Raw genomic sequence first — 21,772 nt, 5'->3', positions numbered from 1 at the left:
ACAGTAGTTAAAAGAAAGGTGAAGCAGTGAGTTTAAAAACATGCAAGACTTGATGAGGTACTGTTTTGGATTTTACATTATAAAACAATATGAGATCTATAGAAAAATGAGAGCATGGATAAAGGGTGGTAGCAGTAGTAATTTGATAAACTTTGGCCTTTGTTAACTTAAAGAACTCCAGACAGGGTGGTCTTACTCCTTGATGCTAACTTTATTTTTTCACTGTATGAAACTCCTTGGCCACAGGAAACAAAGTTTTATATTACCATTTTCTTAGTTGCTCAGTCTCTGTATTTGGTATCTGTTTCTTATTGCTTTCAAAGCTTCTCATTGTAATGAGCTGAATTGTTGTGTGTATCAATGTCAAAGGCAGGTATTGTTAGTAAGAATAAATGGTACCTTTTCCCTCAGAAAATAATGGGACCAGGAAATGGTTGTGCAAGTAGAATCCAATGTTCACCGCTAACGTTTCAGCCTGCAATTGATTAATAGAGGTGCAGTTGTGAATAAATAACATAAATATACATACTTGTCATAACCAAAAGCTCTGTCTTGTAGTAAATTCCTGAGGATAATGCTTTAGGCAAAAATATTTTTTATTACATTCAATAATTTGATTGATACGGAAGCTCAAAGAATCTCCTGAGTGCCTTTTAAAGTCCTCAAACCTCCTTAGTGCTTTTTAAAGACCTCAAGCCTTAATTAATTATGAAGTAGATTATTATTCTTATTTTTGTCTAAATATTCCTTAAAAATAATATAATCCAGCTGCATAAAGTTAAAATTAGAATAATAAGGCTATTATCACTACTTTGCCCCATATGCCCTGTGCTCTCCCTGGAGAGTAGGAATATGTTAACTCCCCACTGGGGTGTTGGCATCTGTTCTCTGGCCAATTGGCTACTTATTCATGTGTGAGCCTTGACAGTGTATTCTTGGCACTCACAGCTGAGCCTAGTGTGTCCACACTTGACATCAACACACTACATAACAATCAAGATTGGAAGGCATTGGTGCAATTGCTGAGCTATTTCTGTATTCCTAACAACTGACTAGTTTATTGTTGTAATATAGGAGTATTTGAATCCAATAGAATGTGAACTGGCATTTTTTCAGAAAGGCTAATTCAAGAGGCCAGTGTTCCTTCTTATATTTCGAAGGATAACTTACTGTTGGCTAGTTGAAATCATTACCTTGCAGGATCACATCTAACTTCAGTCAGTCTCTCAGTAAGTAAAGTCAGTGCTACAGATCAATGAATCCTGCAGTAAATACATCTCACCTAATTACTCTGATAAGTATAGGAACACCTTTGTCCTTTACCTTTAGAATGGAAAAGCCGCTCTTTAAGTAGAGCAGAGGGTTAGTTTAAAATAAAAATTGATGGCAAGGTGAAAGGTATTACAGTAAGTGTTACCAGCATCCATTTTAGTTACCAGTGACAACAGATTTTCCTTTACACTGCTGCAGTAAAGATATAGAAAATTGCACTTGTGCACTTTTCCAGGTATAATTGTTACAAAAATCAATAGCAGCAAGTTAGGATAGGGTACCAGGTGGAATCTCTGAAGCTAATAGTGGATTTCAGATTCTGAAGCTTTTAAGCCATTGCAAAGTCCTTCAGCATCATTTAGTGTCTTAACAAAGAAGAGTAATAGTGCAACATAATTTTGTGTTGAAACAGGAAATTGAAAAACTGAAGAGGACCTGACTACTAGACATTCACTTTCACAGACAGTGATTCTTTGGCTTCTGCTACATGTTAATCGTCAATTGATCCAATGAATTCTAGCAGGTGAGGGCTTTTGAAACGATGAAAAATTGATTTTGTGCCTAGTGGAGGTGAGTTTTATCAACTCTCCCTTATATTATTCAGACTTTGTATTGCATTGGTAACCTGAATTGCATTTCTTTTAAAAATACGCTTATTTTATCCAGTCAATATTAATATCTCATATATTCTTTTAGACTTGCTTTATGCCAAGTCCTACAAAGCAATGAAGGAGTTTTTTTCAACAAGTGGCTTATAGTAAACCTAATAGATATTATGTCTTTCCAATACATGTGGACCAAGACGTGGGCAGTGCAAGCTACCATGGATATTTTCCCTTTTTTATTTTTAATATTAGCATAAGCCAGTGATTTCAAGAGCATCAATCTTGAAGGATTCACCTGAGAGCTCATCTGTAATCGTTCTCATAGGCACTTAAAAATTAGTGATCCCTTTTCTAAAGCAGTGATTGCAGAAATACAAACTAAGAACACAGATCCAGATGAGATGTTCTTCAAGGAATTGATGGATTAATGCACAATTTTAAGAAGCATTAAAACAGCTCTCCTGCTCATTGAGTCAAGGATAGTAGTCTAGCCAAACCAGCAACAACTCTTAACATAGTCAAGTTCTGAACAATGATATTTAGTTCAGCTCACCTTGTATAATATTAAAATGGCATCTATACCAATCATTTGTATAAAAGGAGCCTTGATTAATTGCTGGCAATTATCAACCCGTGAATTGATAGAATTATGATACATCCAATAACCCCTCCACCAATAGAAGAGTTACCTGGGGTTCTATCATTCAACAATGGCGTTGGCATAGAGAAGCCTGGACTAATAATTCAGAGACAGGAGTTCAAATCCCACTATGCCAGCTTTGGAATCTAAATTCAATTTATAATCTGGAATTTTAGAGAAAACTAGAGTTAGTAATGATGATAATGAAACTATTGGATTGTTGTAAAAAGCCATTCAGTTGATAATGTCCTTCAGGGGAGACATCTGCCATTCATAGCTAGTCTGGCGTTCATATGATTCCAGACCCCCCCCCCCCCCCACCCATGTGGATGACTCATAACTGCCCTCTGAAATAGTCCAGCCAGTCACAACATTTAAAACAAAGAAAAAATAAAACTGGATGGATCACTTGATATTGGCCTCGGCATTGAATTCAAGCACGACAAAGCGACTCCTAGACTAGTTGGCCTTGCACAGTCCACCATTAGACATCTGGTGACTGGTGTCTAAATTGTGACAACTCTCCCACAGACCAGTCAAGCAAAAATCTGAGAAACAAACATACTCAAAAAAAATACCTATCATACAGTCAATATGACAGATTCTTTTGTCACAATCCCTTGGTATGTTCTACCAGTAGGGTGCACCCAGCAGAGATGGTAGTGCAGACTTATACAGGTGGGAGGGGATAACCTTGGGTGTCTCCAGATCTCGTGACATCTCATGGTATCAGATCAAACCTGGATCAGGAAATCTCTTCCTGATTGAACAGTACTTGAAAGAAAAAAGTAATAGTGGCCAAGGTACAGAGTATACACTGGATGTGGACTTCAAGGTCTACCATCACGCTTGGCTAAGTCATGCTACCAATGTCTGACCAGCCTAACCCTGAAGAACATAACTGCCAGACTGAGTCTGAAGTAGGTGGTGAGCAAAACGACATGAGGGATAGATCTATCTCCTTACAAATCCACCTGTTGCAGATGCACCAGTCCATGAAGACTCGCCAGAATAATCTCCACACAGTCCTTGTGGAAACCAAGTCCCACCTTCACACCGAGGAACCCTTCATCATGCTGTGTAGCACTACAATTGTACAAAATGGGATCTGGCAACTCAAAAATGGACATCCATGGAGTGCTGTGAACTCTAAACAGCAGCAGAAGTCTATGCCACCCCAAACTGTAACCTCATGGATTAGAATATCCCCCACTCCACCACTACTACAAAGGATTAAACCTTGTTCAATGAGAAGGGCAGCTAAAAATAATAAGCCTTGTGGAGCTGCAGTTCATGCATGTTAATCAGCAAAAACTACATGCAATAGACAATTTGATTCAGATCAAAGCTCCAGTCCAACTGTGTCTAGAACTGAATGGGCTGGACGGTTGAATTGCTAACAAAAGGGGAAGGCTCCAAGAATATCCCTGTTGCCAATGATATCTGGGCCCAGCATCACATAGGGTCATAGAATCATGGAGTCATTTAGTACAGAAATAGCCCACCAAGTCTGCATTGACCATCAAACACCCACTTGGATCAGTCCCATTTTATTCTCCACATATTTCCATCAACTCTCACCCACCCCCAGGCTCTACCACTCACCTGCATGCTAAGGACCATTTATAGTGGCCAATTAACCTATCAGCCCAGCATGTCTTTGAGATGTGGGGGAAAAAAAAACAGAGCACCCAGGGGAAACCCATTCAACCACTGGGAGAACATAAAAACTGAAAACTCCACACACACACACACACACACACACACACACACAGCACCGGAGGTCAGGATTGAACCTGAACCACTCCACTAGCTGTACCAGTGTATCATCCAGACAGTGCTAATGATAAGGTCCGAAGCATTCACAATCATGTTCAGCCAGAAAGGCTGAATCGATGATCCATTTCAACCTCCTTCTGAGATCCCCACTATCAAAGAACCCAGTCTCCTACCAATTTGATTCTCTCCATATGATATTAAATGGTTGGGAGCACTGGATGCTGCAAAGCCTAGGGAATTAACAACATTCCAGCTGAAGAATGGAGGACCTGCACTCCTGAAGAAACTGCGCCTCTATCCAAGCTGTTCTGATGCCGTTTCCATAGTGACATTTATCCGACAATGTGAAAAGTTGCCCAGGTACATTCTGTTCATAAAAACCAGAACAAATCCAATCCAGTAATTTCTACCCTATCAGTCTACTTTCAATCATCAGCAAAGTAATTGAAGATGTCGTCAACAGTGTCATTAAATGATTAGCACCCTCATCCACCCTGCTAAACAATCACTCCATCCACCAGTGGCACACCATGATTGCAGTGTTTGTCACCTACAAAATGCACCAAAGTTATTTAACTGGTCTACTCCGACAACACCTTCCAAACCCATAACCTCTACCTTCAAAAAGTACAAGCACAGCAGCTGCATGAGTATACCACTGCCTGCATCTCCCCCTTGCCCATGGGGCCTCGTCATGAAAAATGAATAGATTAAATAGGAACCACAGATCTTTGGTATTCATTGTTACATTTGATCGAAAAAAGACTAATATGCTAGCTGGATTCCCTTTCAATATTTCAGATCCTTTACTCTTGATATTAAAATGTTGCTTCAATATTCAGTGTCACTAAACTCAAACTTCAGTTATATGTCCTGAATAACCATCTTTAAAGCAGAAGGATTAGCAAAACCATTACTGCTGAAGTTGCAGAGACATATTTGTTTCACCCATGCATATTGCTTCACCACAGGGTGTCTTCCAAGCAGAAATCACTTCAATTTGATCTGAATGCTAGACATGTTTGAATACGTTTTTGTATAATGAGGAGATAATTAGATTTTCTAATAGAGAGGGTGTAGATTTGAAGATTGTATCAGAAAAGCTCAGTAAAGGGACTATGAGAATAAACTTATTAACTAATATACATGGTGCATGATAAGATGCTCAGTAACTGATAAGTGGTGAACTTGGATATTTTCATAGGAATAAATCGGTTTGTTACCTTGCAACCTTGTAGGATGCTTTAATACAACAAGCCAGTTGTGGTTCTGTAACTAAAAGAAAAACAATTGGTGTGTGCATTTCTTAAGAATTACACTTCTAAAACTTAATATGAGGGATCCAAATAATGGAAATTGTCATTTTCTCATGAAAATGTATTCTATAGTGAGGCTTCTCATGTTGCAAGTGATATACTGAATTATTTAAGAAGAATGGAAAGATACAATAGTTCATAACTTATCTAGCTCCATACAGATTTAGTATTTCACTGGTAATTGTTTTTATCTGAAAATTCGGTCATGAACATCAGTGACAGTGAAAACAGAAGAAAAACACATAGTCTGCCAAGGACTGTTAAAGACCAATCTTTAAGATCTCCCATGGAAACATGTAGAGTTTCAGATAAACAGGATGAATGTCACTTACACTTGAACAGGTTTGGAATAGCTGTTCTGAAAAGGAGTGGTTTTGAAATATTTTTAGAAAAAGGAGAGAGGATGTTTGTTTCGTTGAGTGTAATGGGCACTGTTGGATACTTTTCAATGCAGCAAAAGCAAGAGGTCAAAGTGATCTAGAAACACAGAGGGTATCAGAGGTACATAACTCACAGAAGGCAGTAATTAGACAGTAGGTTCACTGTAACAGTCAGCTATGTGTGTATGATGGAAGAGCAGAACATGAGTGGGCTCAGTAGGGAACCTGTGACTAAGATGTGATTCCTGATTAAAGAAAATCTCCAAGGGCAATCTGGTTTCTTTGCTGCACAATCAAAGTTTTGACATTGGTGTCACATAATCTTTTCCTGAAACTTTGTAGGATTCAGCTATTCTGCCGAGCACTGCTTCGTAGACCAAAGTAATACATTGCTAAATGCATTGCTGTGTGAGCTTCAGCACTGACCACCAGCAGAAGTATGATCTTAAGACTTCCTTAGATCTTGTATATGTCTTACTAGTTCTCAACGCTCATCATGGGAATCGAAATTTGGACACATACCAATTTTTTCACCGGCACTTATGTAATTTTTTTTCTGTTATGTAACATGATCACAATCATTTTCTGATTGAATCGTGCCATTTCAGAAGTTTGACTGGGCACTTCCAATTGTGAAATACACTTGTGCTGATGATGCGCTTTCCCTGCCAAGTGTGCACCCAGCAACATCATTCAGTTCACAGCACTCCTTTAGAATATTGCCAAGGAAGTCTGCATGGTTATGAAGCAAATCCATCACAAGGCATCTCAGAGGGCCTTGCTTTCTCTACATCAGCATAATTTTAATGGTGCAGGGAACTGGGCTCAGTAGGCCACCTTTGACTGAATTACTGAGTTCTTTTCCTTCAGGACACCATGCCCACCCCTCCAGCTGATGTTACTGCCTGGGAAGGTCCAGCTTTTGGAATCCAGTGCTTGGGATCGCTTTTAAAGGCACTAGAAATCCCTAAAAGGGATAGCAAATATTAATTGTTTGACTGATCCGAATGGGTCTTTCCAAAGGACCAGTCAGCTTCAGATTATGGAAAAAAGAGAGAGAGAGGCAGCCGATGCACATTCATTCTTTCCTTCCATGAGCTTCCTATGGGAACAATCCCTTCCACAGCTTCTCTTGCTGTGAGCCAGTGGGACTGAGTTGGGAGGTTGAGGAAGGTGTTTCCTGTACTGCACCCACCTGAGTCATTTAAGTGAAAGGGTGGGGAAACAATGAGAATCTGGTGTGGATAGGATGGGTGAACAATGGGTACCTGGTGTCAATGGAATGGAATGGGCAAATGATGGGTGTTCAGCATCAATGTGACAGAGTAGGATTATGGGGTAGGCATCAATATGGGGTGGGCAAAAGACGGTACATGGTATCAATGTGGAGTGGATGAGGGATTAGTGTATGGCACCAATGCAATGGGGTTGGCAAAGAATTGATGTTTATTTTTTATTCATTTAACCTGGGAACAAAGCTTAAGAGCAATAGGCTTCCCCATCCTTTCCAGAACTAATCAAAATCTGAGAAAGTTCAAGTTCTTGTTCGTTTTAAATGCAGTTTCATTATCATTAACACATCTAAATATGGTGCAGGTTAGCACAATTGGAGCAGTTGTTTAGTTAACTGAGCTGTAGTCGCAGCGCTGTTGAGGAGGGGTGCCAGTAAAATCCATCTGCTGTATTTGTGATCACTGGTATGAACTCTTAATGAAGGTTGTGAACGTGAAACAAATTCTGACTACAGGAGCATTGCAGCTCATGGAAAGAAGAAATTTAAATGACCTTGTCCTATGGTGAAGCAGCAAACGTGTCACAAAAAAAAACTGACATACTTCAATACAATATTGATCAAAAGTAAAAGATCCTAACTGTCAAATGTCTATAAGCCAAGTTTATTTTCTGTTCTATTTGTGCTTTTGCCCATCTTCAAATATATTGCTTTCTATTTTTTGTTTTTTTTATGCTTCATGTCATTCCATATATTTTCATTTTAGTAAAAGTGATTGACATGTGACTGATGAAATAGAAACAACCAGAACGGAAACATACCAGATTCATACTAGATTTGTCTGCTCAAATGACGTGGCTTGTAAATTCATCATAGATACTCGTTTGCTTTCTAAAGGATGAAATGCAGCTGTGGTGTAAATTGCAGAAGGACTTGTACATGTCTGGCTTCTTCCAAGTTTCATTTTTTTCAGCTTCTGAAGTGATAAAGCCTCAAAAGTAAGATTGTGGTGTGGGAAAAAGAAGGAACATAAAGCTCTGTGTCCACACCATCTGCAACTTGTAGAGATTAAGAGGACTGGGAAACTATTGTTTTGGCCTAGTGCTAGCTATAACCTCAGTACCAGATATTACAATGGTGATCAGAAGCTTTCTCTCCATGATAGTTAGAACCTGTACGCAGGCCTATCCCCCTACCAGTTTAATTCTGCTGCATGTTTCAACTTATCTTGTACAAGAGAGGATCGTGTATTATTAGTGGTTGTATAGTGATTTTGTATTAGGGCTGTCATTGAATAGTTTGCTGTATGTGCGATCCACACGACATTGATGTGAGGCTTGCAATAGTGTTAACTAAAGGGTACAGAGGAGTTTAACGTGTTAGGGTACAAGTCCTCATTAACTAAAGGTTGTTAGTGAGTGAGTAATGGGGTGTGGTGAATTGAGCAGTCTCTGAGGCTATGGTGAAGTCTGGCATTTATGATGAATTCACTGACCTTGACCACGTGAGAGGTCAGAAGCTTTTTGGAGAATCTAGCTTTATGCTCCTCGGGTAATACTCCTGGCATGACTACAATGTCTGTCCCCAACCTCTGCTTCTGAAGGCTCCCTTCAGATATTGGACATTTTCTCCCCCTTTCCATTTCCTTGATTAAAGCCTTCATTGCAGTACCCAAAGGCCATTTTGTACCATTCTCTGTGTTCTCACAGATTAGCTTCAGCTGTAGAATAGCTGCTAGCTTCCTCTCGAACCATATGTACATCCTCAATTTGAAAAGGTGCAGAAAGGCTTTACTGTTGTAGCTGTTCTCAATTCCTTGCTTCAGTGTTCAGCCAATGAATATTGCAATTAGTTTTAGCTAAACATTGTAGCTATCATCAAATAGTGGGAAAAGCTGAAGTGCATTCCACTGAATGGGCATGGATTAAGTGTGATCCTGATTTGTGAGCTTTCAAAAATTATCTCTGTTCTTTATCAGAGTAAAGAATATCATGGCTTTTAATTGTGCTACCTAATTTTATGCCAGTTATCTATCTCAACTAATGTAATTCAAGACTCTCTCACTGATTATTTGCTTCAATGCATTGTAACTCATTCCAAAGCAAAAGTATTTAATTCTCCTGTAAATTTAGGAATGCAGAGGCACATTGTGATCATCTTGAAGATGATTGCTTTGTTAATGATTTTGCAATCAAAAACTAAAAGTTAATGATTTACACAGTTCAGTAGTTACTTTTCTCAGAACATTTGTTCACATAGTTTGTCATCTTTATTCAGCAATGTAAAGAAAACGGCATTCTCCTGGGTGGATAGACACCGTAAAAGCTGACACGTGTCTGTGTATTTATAGCTATCAATGCAGTGCAACACACAAAAAAAAATCAGCAACGAAGTACTGCTGGATAATTAAACAAGACATTAACATATATTATGGGCCTGATTATGCACTCCCCAGGATGCAAACTGTGTGAGTGCTGCTGATGGGACTCTGTGCGGATGTGCATCGCAATGAGGGTGATGTGATTTAAGCTTACTGATTTTGACCTTAAGATGGTTGGCTAGAGAATAATCTGATCTGGCAGCAAGAAGGTTTTGTGATTTTTCAGGCTCTGGACCTCATTTAAATCCTTCAGGCGAGCTGCAGAGTTCCAAACAGGTGCCCCATTGCTGTCCACGGATCGAAGTCTGTAAATTGGGCTGGAACTGCTGGCAGCGAGGTAGCTGAACCTGTCACATCTGCTTCAGAAAGAGCAGTGATGAATGGCCTTTAATCAGCCATTAACAAACAAAAGGCAGGTTTCATTCTGCTCATGCCCTCAAACAAGCCCATTCTCAGGACGTGACCACTATTCAGAATGCCATGCAACAATATTCTGCTACCATTTCCACCAGTCATTGCCCACGTCCACCCCCTACCCTCTGTAAATGGACCCCACGTTTTTCATTAAATTCAACATACAGGAGAAAGTGTGACATATAGTTATTACACAATTAATAAGATCTAATTGACTTTAAAGGGCCTGTCAGAGGAATTGCTTGCTGTTAAGGCTGCAGCTTCTGACATTTTTTGATGTTTCTATTTTCTGCGCTGCTAAATACATAGTAATTTAAAGGTGTTTTTTTCTGATTTCTTGACTTCTTGTAAGTCCCTTTGGGGCACTGTGATTTGATCTGAAGCCTTATTCAGCATGTTGCCTCTGAATTTGAAAGTCTAATAGCACTTGCCCTGTGCCCAGTTACTCCAGTATGTGAACAAATTGCCTCTGAATGATTATGGGGCTGCACTTCTAGTCACTGTAGAGGAGAAAAGATGGAATTTGAATAGGTAGCTGCAAAAGAGCCATGAATGGTACAGGCAATTGACTCATACATCTTTGCTGGCATTTCTTTATCTGCATCAAAGTTATATAAATGGGTATTTCCTCTCCACTCCAATTTACCACGTGGAAGGAAGTCAATGAAAGCAAACCAAAGAATATGAGAGGTTAACAGTGGTGAAAATCATTCACAACTATAATTCTTCATCACCTCCGGTTACAAATCAAAATAAACTAATCTCTAAAGAGAACTGCATGGTTCCCTTAAGAGACTGAGGTTTAACAGAACTGCATTCACAGATTTCTAACCAAAGCTGCAATCTAGCCTGTAGATACTGACCACTGTAGGGATTGTCAGTGATCATTAATGCTTTGAAATTTTATGCCTTTTAACTTCTTGCAAGCTACCATGGAGAGCATTTACAACTTCAGTAGATACACAATGCTTGGATAAGTCATCTTGGTCATTGTTGATGGGTTCTATTGGCTGAACACCTTTGTCACTTTGACAATGGAATAGCAACTGCAGAAGGAAAGAGCAATGCAATTATGGATTCATAGCCTCACCAGCATTATATTACATGGATGAAATGATTTTGTTCAATCAAATATATGCTGCTACTGGGTATTCAAATGGACCCACTTGCACCAAGTCCATTTCCCCTTTTCCTTTACAATCATTCGTTTTTGAAGGAATTAGTTAATTCCTTTTTTAAAAATCTGCTCTGGGATCTGGGATTCCTCAGTCATGCTTCTAATAGAACATCATCCTATCAAGTTATTCCAGGGACAATAATGCACATTGGTGGGGCTTCAACATCCACTCACGGAGTACCACCTCTTACAGTAGCATGAAGAAGAAGCACCTGGTTCTCTACTTCTCACAGAGCTTTGCATCAGGGCTAGAATTTTTGAGCTCTTTACTTTATTCTTTCTATTTCACTATTTACTTGTCACATAGTGGCATTGAATCAAGATTTGTAGAGACAATAAAGGCACTTGCAAACTTACAGCAAGGCACTGTTCATAAAAATGTCTTGCCTGTTGCCAGAAAAGCCTGTTTCAGCCTTTGATTAATAACTTTAGTCTTCAAGTGTTATAACTGTATACAATTGGTGTCACCACTCTGCTGTCTTTACTTCATTGTCGAACTGGTATTGTTAGAAAATAGCTACAATTTAAAGAGTATCATCATCACATAATTATCAAAAGAAAATCCAACTTTACTCACAAAGGAAGGCAAAATGACACCTTTAATTTTATCTCTGGTGAAAATCAGGTTCAGAAATGCACATGTATCTTGAACCATAAAATGAAGATGATGTAGATAACATGCGGACAGGATTCAAAAAGGCAATACATGCACATGACTGGATCTGACTTCAAACTAGAAAAAAATATGAATTTTTACCAACATTCTGGAGGAAAGTGTTTCCTTTATTCACCAATCCAGCTGAGAAAGCTGCAAATTTATCAAACAATGTTAGAAGCTGATTTGAATGTTCCCTTAGTATGAGAATGTGTGTTTCAGGACTGAATGTTTTTTATTCAACTGGAGTCAGAGGAAATTCTTTGTGTGTTTCAATCTTTACCAAACTTTTTGGTTGTTCTTAATTATAGTGAGGGTACCAACAGGGCAGTTCTCATTTGCAGCAAATCACATTGCTTATTGAAAAGTTGAATGAATTTAGTTAAATTTTGGGTCAAAATCTGCTCCACTCAGTTCCTCAAAGTTGCAGGATCATTTCAGGAATCTGAACCAGTAAGTTTATCGTCTGAATGTTCAGCCAGTTAACAAAAATAGCAAAGTAATTATGTAAATCAGCAATGCACTGCCATGCTGGTAAGTGGGATCAGTACAGATAGGTACTTGATGGTTGGCTTGCATCTGATGGGCCAAGGGGTATGTTTTTTGTGGTGTTTAATTCTATAACTCTATGACTCTAATTAAGGGACAGTTAAAAACACCACACTTAGCATTGCAAATGTAATGTCAATAGCATGTCCTGCATGATTTCTATATAATTATTGTTATTATTGTTAGCCCTGCAGTAAAGCAACAAAACCAGCCTACACTGCACCTCATATTTACCAAGCTTACAAGGACTTGAGCTGGACATTGTGTTTAACCTGTAAGATAAAAGTAATTTATTGACTTTTGATGTCAATTTTCAATCTTTACAGCTTATATATATATTTCTGTAATGCGCATTGCAATATACTTGGAACTCAGGGTGAAATTATACAGATAACTGGGGAATTCTTATGGTATAGCTCAAAGGAACTTGTGTACTGCTGTTTACAGATGTGATTTGTTCCTTTAATAAATAGTATTGTATTGACACTCCTTCAAAAATATTGGAATAATGGGCCATGGGGAGAAATGTTTTGAGGGTACCTTTTAACTGTGTTTATGATTAGCTGGGACATACAAAACGTTGCTCAATCTCACCAATGTATACTTGCTGATAATTCTGTTGTAGCAGGAGCTACATTATTTCTTTGTACTGCTTCAGTCTGTGACTAGAACATGAACATTATGTACCTTGATTGCATTGACCAGCTCTTGTAGCGCTAGTACCAATTTTCCTTGAAATAATGGCCTCACAATCGATTGCCTTAAAGAGAAGACATTGTATGCTTTTGAGGAAGAATCATTGACCTGCTTACTTCTGTATGACTGGTATTATTTGATTTATATAACAAATGAGTATATCCTGTTTCCTCAAAGCCTGAATAGCAATATAGTTTACCTTTAACAACTCTAGATTCTGGGAACACACAAGATCTAGAGAATTGTGTTGCATTCTCAAATTACCATTGCTACTCAGTATCAGGAAAAGAGAGAGATTTTTGCCTTGCTGAATGTATCTCTGACCTCTCTAATTCATCTGTGGGCAGCTAACTTTCTGGCATGGAAGATGTCTCAATACTTGTCTGGAGGGAAACCTATTAATTAAATTTGACACGATGCAGACTTTGCTGATTTTCATACTGTGCAAAAGAAGCCATCTTCTTAGCTTCTTCTATAATTTTATAGACTTGTCACTAATTCTGTTGACTTCTCCAGCAAGTGCAGAAGAATGTAGAGCACACAAAAGAATTAAAAGTAATTGGATTAACACAATGTCGCTTGTAATCACTGCTGTAAATGTCGGAAATGTAGCAGTATGTTCAAGGCTGGGAGATATTGCTGGTTCTCTTAATGTAATGATAAATAACTGAATGTAAGATGGAATAAATGAAGACTAATTCTGAGTGCTTATAGACTGGAAACTATTGGTTCTTTGGGGTATTGTACAACTGAGGCAACAAGGGCTCTTGGTTCAAAATTCATTTTGAAAATGTTTCACTGATCTTGTCCACTCCGAGTCATAGAATCTTTGAGCAATACAGTACAGAAACAGGCCCTTCAGCCCAACTCATCCATGCTGACCAAGAGGCCCATCTAAGCTCGTCACATTTGCCCATGTTTGGCCTATATCGCTCTAAACCTTTCCTATCCATGTACCTGTCCATGTGTCTTTTAAATGTTGTTGTTGTACCTGCCTCCTCTGGCAGCTTGTTCCATATATGCACCATCCTCTGCGTGAAGAAGTTGCCCCTCAGGTTTCTATTAAATCTTTCCCTTCTCACCATAAACCAATGCCCTCTAGTTTTTGATTCCCTTTCCCTGAGAAAAAGACTGTGTGCATTCACTCTACTTTATGGTCTTATATACCTCTATAAGGTCACACCTCAGCCTCCACACTCCAATGAATAAAGTCCTAGCCTACTCAACCTCTCCCTGTAACTCAGGCCCTCGAGTCCTGGTAACATTCTCATAAGTCTTCTTTGCACTTGTGGAAAGTATTCAAATTTGTTTGTGACCATGGCCTTTAAGCTCATTTCCTGAGCAGATCCCACTGACACTAGAGGGTGCTTGGTGGTCATCCTACCTCTCTCTTGTTAGACATTCTCCCACTCTTCATCTCAGTGTTCAGACATCGGAGGTCGATAGATTTATTCCATACCATTCTAAGTGTGGAAAGACTTACACTGCCATTTGCAACCTCAGATCTACAAAGTGGTGCAGTTTAATTATAGCAGCTTCATTTTAACTGATGCTAGTCAACTGCATAATCAAACTCACGGTTTTATCAATAAGACTAGCAACAGCAGAAGATAATACTGGTTGATCCCTGCTCTCAAGCAAATGAAATTGTGTCAAGGATTTCGGATGAAGCCTACACTGGATTGAATTGACAAAGGTTAATTAAATATCGTGATCTCCGCACCAGTTTTCCAATACTTTCCAATTTAACCTTACCTGTCTCTAACTTCCTCCATTTGTACACTTATGAAAACTTTCAGTGGACTTAAGCTTTATCTCTGTGGCCTTTCCTTGAGCACTCAGTGCACTGTACCAGCGCTTTACTGCAGCAATATGAGATGAGTGACATGATGTGCCTGACCTCTCGTTCTGTTTATTTCAATACTTCAGTGGTTACAATCCATTTTAAACAGAGGTAGTTTTCTCTTTTACCTCCCCTCTGTAGTTGATCTAAATCTCTCTGTGGGGTAAAACCAATCATGCCTTACAGCACTCTTCCAAAAGCTTACTAAAGCTGAACAAATGACGCAGATAAAATATAAATAGCAAAATTACAAATAATATGACCTAATATGTTATATGGAGGTCCCGAGGACCACACCATGTAAAATGCTGCAAGCTGTTGTATACTAACGTGACCTCTGTACCTTGCACAGCTTTAACCATGTTTGTAAACTATGAAGTTTCCTTGCATAAACTTCTCTCTGACATTGTAGAAGTGTTCAACTCTGTCTGAAACTCCCTTTTAGGTTCTTCTTTATCTCTAAATATTACTCACTCTTTGACTCTGTAAAGGTAGTCAACTTTGTAAGACACTGGTGTAGAATTTTTTCCTCGGTCCTTTCGCAATATCTTTTTCCTGTCCAAATAGCCATTCTTGATTTTGCTGAGAGAATAAAAAATATCTGGCACATGAAGTACAAACTGAGCTATTTTGTTCAGCTTTAGCACTGGAGGAAATGTAAAAATAGAAATAAAAATACTCTACCAACCAAGGCTTGGGCAACAAAGCAGTCTGTTGTGCCATCATGGAAGCAACTTTGTCAGTGCACATAATTAGACTCTTACAGCACATTTCATTCAACTTACAATGAAGCATTTAAAATAAAGATGTACGTTTTTGATACAGTAGATCTTTAACAGAGAAGTTGTTTATGCTCTGATCTAACAACATTACACGTCCCTAATATCAGACTCATCTCTGGGTCAGGAGGTTGTGGATTCAAGTTCCACTCCAGAAACTTGAGAATAAGCTATAGGCTGCTGTGCCAAATCAGCACTGGAAGGATATTGGAATCTTTCAGATGAGATGTTAAACAGAAGCCTTATCTATTCTCCATGGCATTATTCAAAGAAAATCGGGGGCATTCTCCTGGTGACCTGCCAAATACTCGGCCCTCAAGCAATAATATAACATGATTTGTCATGTATCTAGTTTTGTGGAACTTGCTGTGGGTAAATTGGCACCTGTATTTCCTTGCATTATAACTGCATTTCAAGAGTATTTCATTGGATGTGAGCATTCAGATGTGAAAGCAGCAGATGAAAAGCTTTGTGATATTAACAGATCAGTGCTAAATATGATGGTATGATTTGTATCTGCATCATAAACACTCACATCCGAGCATTAGCTTACTTAATTGAAATGGGTTATCCTTTCAGAATGTTGTTCACTGCAATAATTGCATTAATATCACATCTAGACTAGTATATTTGCCTTAACCTATTATATGCCTCTAATACCTGCAAATATCTTGGAGTTCAGAACGGAATTTTAGCTTGAAGGGAATGTCAAGAACTTTCTCAGTTATTTCAATAAGCTCGCTGAGCTATGGCACAAGTTATTAGCACGGTGTCAGTTTCCTGATTTTGATGGTTTTTTTTGCAAAATGGAACAGAATAAGAAGGTGTTTTTAATGCTGTGATTTAGTGCAATGAAGTTGCAATGAAAAAGAGGCACACAGAAAGGCAATTACTGTTTTAATCGGAAATTGCTACTTCTAATGTCTGCCATGTAAGTGAACCATTATTTTTTATACAGATGTTCCAAAATACACCTCCCACCATTGTGGAAGAATGCCCTTTTATCTCTTTCATGCTATATGGAATGAAAGAACAGGCTCCAAACAAAACAGTCAAGCGTGAAGGGAAAAAAGGGCTTTCCAAATGCAGCCAGACAGTTTATTCCTAGGGACTGTGAAACAGAATAAAGAAGGACACATTTATTATTTTTCCATACCAATACAGGGAACCAAATTGGCTTCAAGTTGTAGACACAAGAGACTGCAGATGATGGAATCTGGAGCAACAAACAATCTGCTGGAGGAACTCAGTGGGTTGAGCTGCATTTGTGGTGGGAAAGGAATTGTTGATGTTTCAGGTCAAGGCCCTGCATCAGGACTGAGAGTGTGGAGGAAGGATGGCCAGTATTGGAGGAGAGTGAGACAGTCAAAGTGAAATGTTCACCCGATGAAGGGAAAAACAATCCCATTGCACTTGCAAAAGAATCTATAGCAGACCTGAATTTCCTGTTGTCAGGACCATGTCAGGACAATCTTTTCAAATAGTTTGACACAGTATGTATGAGTTTGGAAATAGATTTGAGAATGTTCTGTATGAAGATGCTTTTGTTCCTCCAAGTGTTTGGCTGGAGGAATATACAGGTCATGTAAGCACTGAAGCATCAAAGGAATTGGATATGGTTATTGCAAATTAGAGGTAAGGAAATATCCATAATTAGTACACTGCAATGATCACAGCTCTTCATGTCTCCCTTTCCATCTTTTCTTCATTCACATTCAGTCCTTGTTTTCCACAATGAATAAAAGTACAAATGCTCTTGGACAACAAAATTGTGGATACCATTAGCTCCCTCTCCTATATCCCCAAATATATTAATATAATATATTAATATAATACATAGTGCTTACTAATGTGTATTCTAAAAGCATGAACACACATTAGTAAGCACAGTAAAACATTTAAATGCCTAAAAAGAAACTTATAAAAGTTATCAAAATGTTATAAAAAAGTACATATTATCATTAAAGTATAGATGCCTTTCAAAGAATAATCTTGAGGATGCTAAGCTTAGACTGCAAAGGAAGGCACAGTGTTAACCGAGGCAGACCACCTGAGGACCTAGATGCTTGCACCCAGATGTCCCTATTCTTCTGGAGATGTTTTAAGTCTTCTTGGTGTGGATCAAAGCCTCCGAAAGTTTTCCAGATAGGATTTGGGTCAGACCTCGCAAATGGATCTGCAGATAGCAAATCAGCAGATAACGAGGACTGAGTGTATTCTTTCACAATACCTGGGCATCACTGACAATGCTAGTATTTATTGTTCATCTTTACCTAAGCAAGCAATACTTGAACTTGAATTCCCCAACTGCCGCAATAGGATTCAAACTCGTGTCTCTGGATCGATAATCCAGAACTCTGGCTGTTCGCCAGTTCTTTAACCATTATGCCACCAAACTCTCTGTTCACCTTATGCTGGTGGTGTTTACCACCCTGTAATCAAATGGAATGTAAATTGTCAATGAAGCAGCTTGGTCAATTTTTTTAGAAGGCTTCATCTTTTCATGCATCTGAATTTGATAATTTCTTCCCTTTGCTCCATATCAGGGGGGTTGATGCAAGCAACAATTAATGAAAAACTGTGGACTGTGAAAGTTATTTTTAGAGTTCATTTTTAAGATTCAATTTAAGCAAGAGCAGCTATCATGTCAAGGCCAATGAAGCTCTTAAACAGCAGTACTGAGTGCCCATACTGAGGTTTCACGCCCCTAGTCAGCTACGTTCATAATTCTCCAATGGCTCCAAAAAGGTATTTTCTAGAGTATGTTTCAATAACTATCCATGTATGCTACCTGTGTTTGAATTTGCTGAGAGCTTATTCCATTCCAGCTCCAAGTAATCAGTTCTCACAAAAGCTTAATTCAAAGTCATATGTTGACTGTCAGAGAAAATGTGAAAAATATTCTGCCACTTTTTTTGAATACAATCAATATTCTTCTTCCTGTCAATGAAGGGGAAAAATTATTAACATATTTCTATTGACAAGACAATATTGTAGTTTTTTTGTATCCCACCATGTAAATCAGAAGTGCATTTAAAATTGCCTTATTGTTCAGACAAAGTGACAGCAGTGTGAAAACAGGCTTGAATACAAGAAAATCACATTTTCACTTGATTTTAATGTAATAAGTTATGATAATTATCTCCTCTGCTGTTTTTTCATGAATAGTGGGTTGGAGTTGGGCAAAGGTCCTTGGATAATACAGCAACCAGACAATGATGATGTAAAGTGGAGACACAAGAGACAGCAGAGGCTAGATGCAGGGTTTTGACCCAAAATATCGACAATTTCTTTCCCCCATAAATGCTGTTTGACCCACTGAGTTCTTCCAGCAGGTTGTTTGCTGGATTGATGATGTAAATCTATTGCACCTTAATTTCCTCTGTTATTTGCACCACCTGATGTGCATGTGATTTGCACAGAAAATCAAATCTGTAATAATTTGAAATCAATATTGCTTACCTTTTAATAATTTCTGTCTATCCATTCCCTCTCCAGATAAACTCTTAGGCATCAAAATAATGTGAAAAATATAACAACATAAAATGTCCGATAATATCTGTGGCTTTAAAACTTTTGTCGTTTTCAAATATTGTAGATTTCTTTTAAAAATAGTATAATTATTCAATTTTCAATATTTTAAAAAGATGATTTCAAAAAAACTCTGATGAAAATCAGAAGATATTAATGAATACTGTCACCTTATATCCATATAAATCAACCCCTCAGGTTCAATGAGGCTGCCAAAAATAGATCCTTTTTACCGAGAGCAGTTGAGAAGACTGCAAGGCAAGTGCTGCCTTTCAACACTTGGTCCGATGGGCTGCGTCAGCCTGTGAGTGATAAACCTGATGACATTCCTGATGTATGAGTCCTTGCAGTTAATTTTGTCAAGCTAGGAAAGAAAGAAAATTATCTTAACCATGATCAGAAAAGTGGCTCAGTTCTAATCTCCAGCTATGTCTTAATAGCAATTTTATTGATGTATGTTTGGAGACAATGAAAACACGATGCCAAATGAACATTAAAGACAAGCCGCTTAATTAAATTATTCTAGTATTACTTTGATTTGATTCAAAAATTCCAAAGGAGATTGCCCACTAAATAACATCTTACTGGAGACGCAAGAGACTGCAGATGCTGGAATTTGGAGCAACAAACAATCTGCTGGAGGAACTCAGAGGGTCGAGCAGCATCTGTGAGAGGAGAGGAACTGTTAACGTTTCGGGTCGAAATCCTGCATCGGTCCTGATGCAGGGTTTCAACCCAAAACGTCAGCAATTCCTTTCCTCCCACAGATGCTGCTTGACCTGCTAACATATTATTGGGTTTACTTTCTCTTGAATGTTAATTGAGCATTAACATTTTTACTGCTTACAAGTAAAGTGAAGTGGTGAGTCAAAAATCAGCTCCTATACTGAGTCTACTATTCATAATAAATGTTGTTACCACATTGTTACCAACATTTTAAGTCTGTGAGCAAAGGGGGTGGTATTGAAATATCATTTAGTCATTGGCAGAAATAGATTGTTCACAGGGGTTTTAAAGCCACACCAAAGGAGAAAAGTGACTATTGCCAGAATGAGGTGCTCCTAGTTTTTTTGTGAGTATTCAACAAAGGTCATATGCCGCAGCTGCAAGTTCCAAGTTATATTGCTGGAAGGGGAAACCTGTAGTCCATAGATTGTGACATCCTTAGTTGTGCGACTGAACCAGGAAAATGTCAGATGCACAACGGTGCACTGCAGATCAGAATGCTTGGCCCAATTTCCTAATTGCTCTGATTTTGGCTGGAAATGATCTCTCACATTCTACCCTCACTAAAACTGGGCACTAATGCATCCATTCATTTTAGGTGAATTTTGATTAATTAATAGCCGTGCTGCATTAAAATGCCTCGTAAACATAGAGCTTTTCAAATGAAAAAAAAATGACTGGAGTGCTGGTCCTTGGCTCTGCTAAACTGCAATTTACCAAAAGCTGTGGTGTCTACAAACTTAGCCCCAGTCAGTGGTGCTAAATAAATTATCAATAGCATGCTCTGCTCTGCTTCTGAAATTCAGTTCCATTAACTTCAATGGAAAGAATTTCAGAGGCAAAGGTCAATGTAGTGAATCTACCCTAAGGCCTGACTGAGGATGAATTCTAGGTATGTATCTAGTTCAGTGCTACTAAACCACTTCAGGCAGATATACATGTTTCTAATCAGGCTATTTAAAAACAAGACCTGCAATACCACTTTCCTGGAGCACTGGAATATTTATTTGTCATCAGTACACTGTTATTTTCTTAAATCCATTTCAATTGATTTTTAATATTGACTGGACTTAAACAATAAATGTTGATAATAGTAACAATGAAAATGATGACTTGAATGGATTCAATTCACTCATGATAATTACTTGGGGCATTCTTCATCAGCTTTACCCTGAACAGAAGTTACCCACTTTACCTTCCACTTAACGTAATTCAACTCAACTTGCTCTACAAAAAAAAGCATTTTGTTTTTGAGACTCTTGACAACATTTGCTATCAGCAGGGGATAGATGCCAAGGTTTAGAGTTTGTTGTATGTGCAGTAACAGTAGGATGCCTTCTAGCTTTATGCAATAACAACATTTAATGTAGAGAAACATCCTGGCATTTAACAGTGGAGAGGGAGGAACAGATGCCAAGCATGTAGGAGAATTGAGAGGGAAAGACTGAAAATATTTGCTTCTGTCTTCCGGTATTTACTTTAGCTATTTCCCTAGCATTCAGTGGTTCGGACTGTTTTGTTCAGGAATTCCTTTAAAACCTCTCCATTCATCCAAACATTCAGTCAACTGATGTCACTAAAATAGGTGGTATAGTGGACAGTGAAGGAGGTTATCAAAATTTTAGGGGGATCTTGATCAGCTGGGTAAGTGGGCCAAGGGATGGCAAATGGAGTTTAATTCAGATAAGTGCAAGCTGTTGCATTTTGGAAACTCATATCAAGGTAGGACTTTATGGTAAGGTCCTGGGGAATGTTATAGAACCATCCTGTGAATGGTAAGGCCCTGGGGAATGTTGTTC

The 21,772-nt window shown here is 38.5% G+C and overlaps 1 long non-coding RNA gene across 1 annotated transcript in view; it reads left to right on the top strand.

Annotated features, from left to right (window-relative positions):
• Positions 1-21,772, top strand: part of LOC127575357 (uncharacterized) — a 157,464-nt gene that overhangs the window by 22,697 nt on the left and 112,995 nt on the right. The window contains exon 2 of the long non-coding RNA XR_007957039.1: positions 1,685-1,795. This is a non-coding gene — a long non-coding RNA (uncharacterized LOC127575357). The remainder of the gene's footprint in view (positions 1-1,684; positions 1,796-21,772) is intronic.

The sequence above is a fragment of the Pristis pectinata genome, chromosome 10, assembly GCF_009764475.1.
Source record: "Pristis pectinata isolate sPriPec2 chromosome 10, sPriPec2.1.pri, whole genome shotgun sequence".
NCBI classification, from domain to species: Eukaryota; Metazoa; Chordata; class Chondrichthyes; order Rhinopristiformes; family Pristidae; genus Pristis; species Pristis pectinata.
This window is presented reverse-complemented; position numbering and strand designations above follow the sequence as displayed.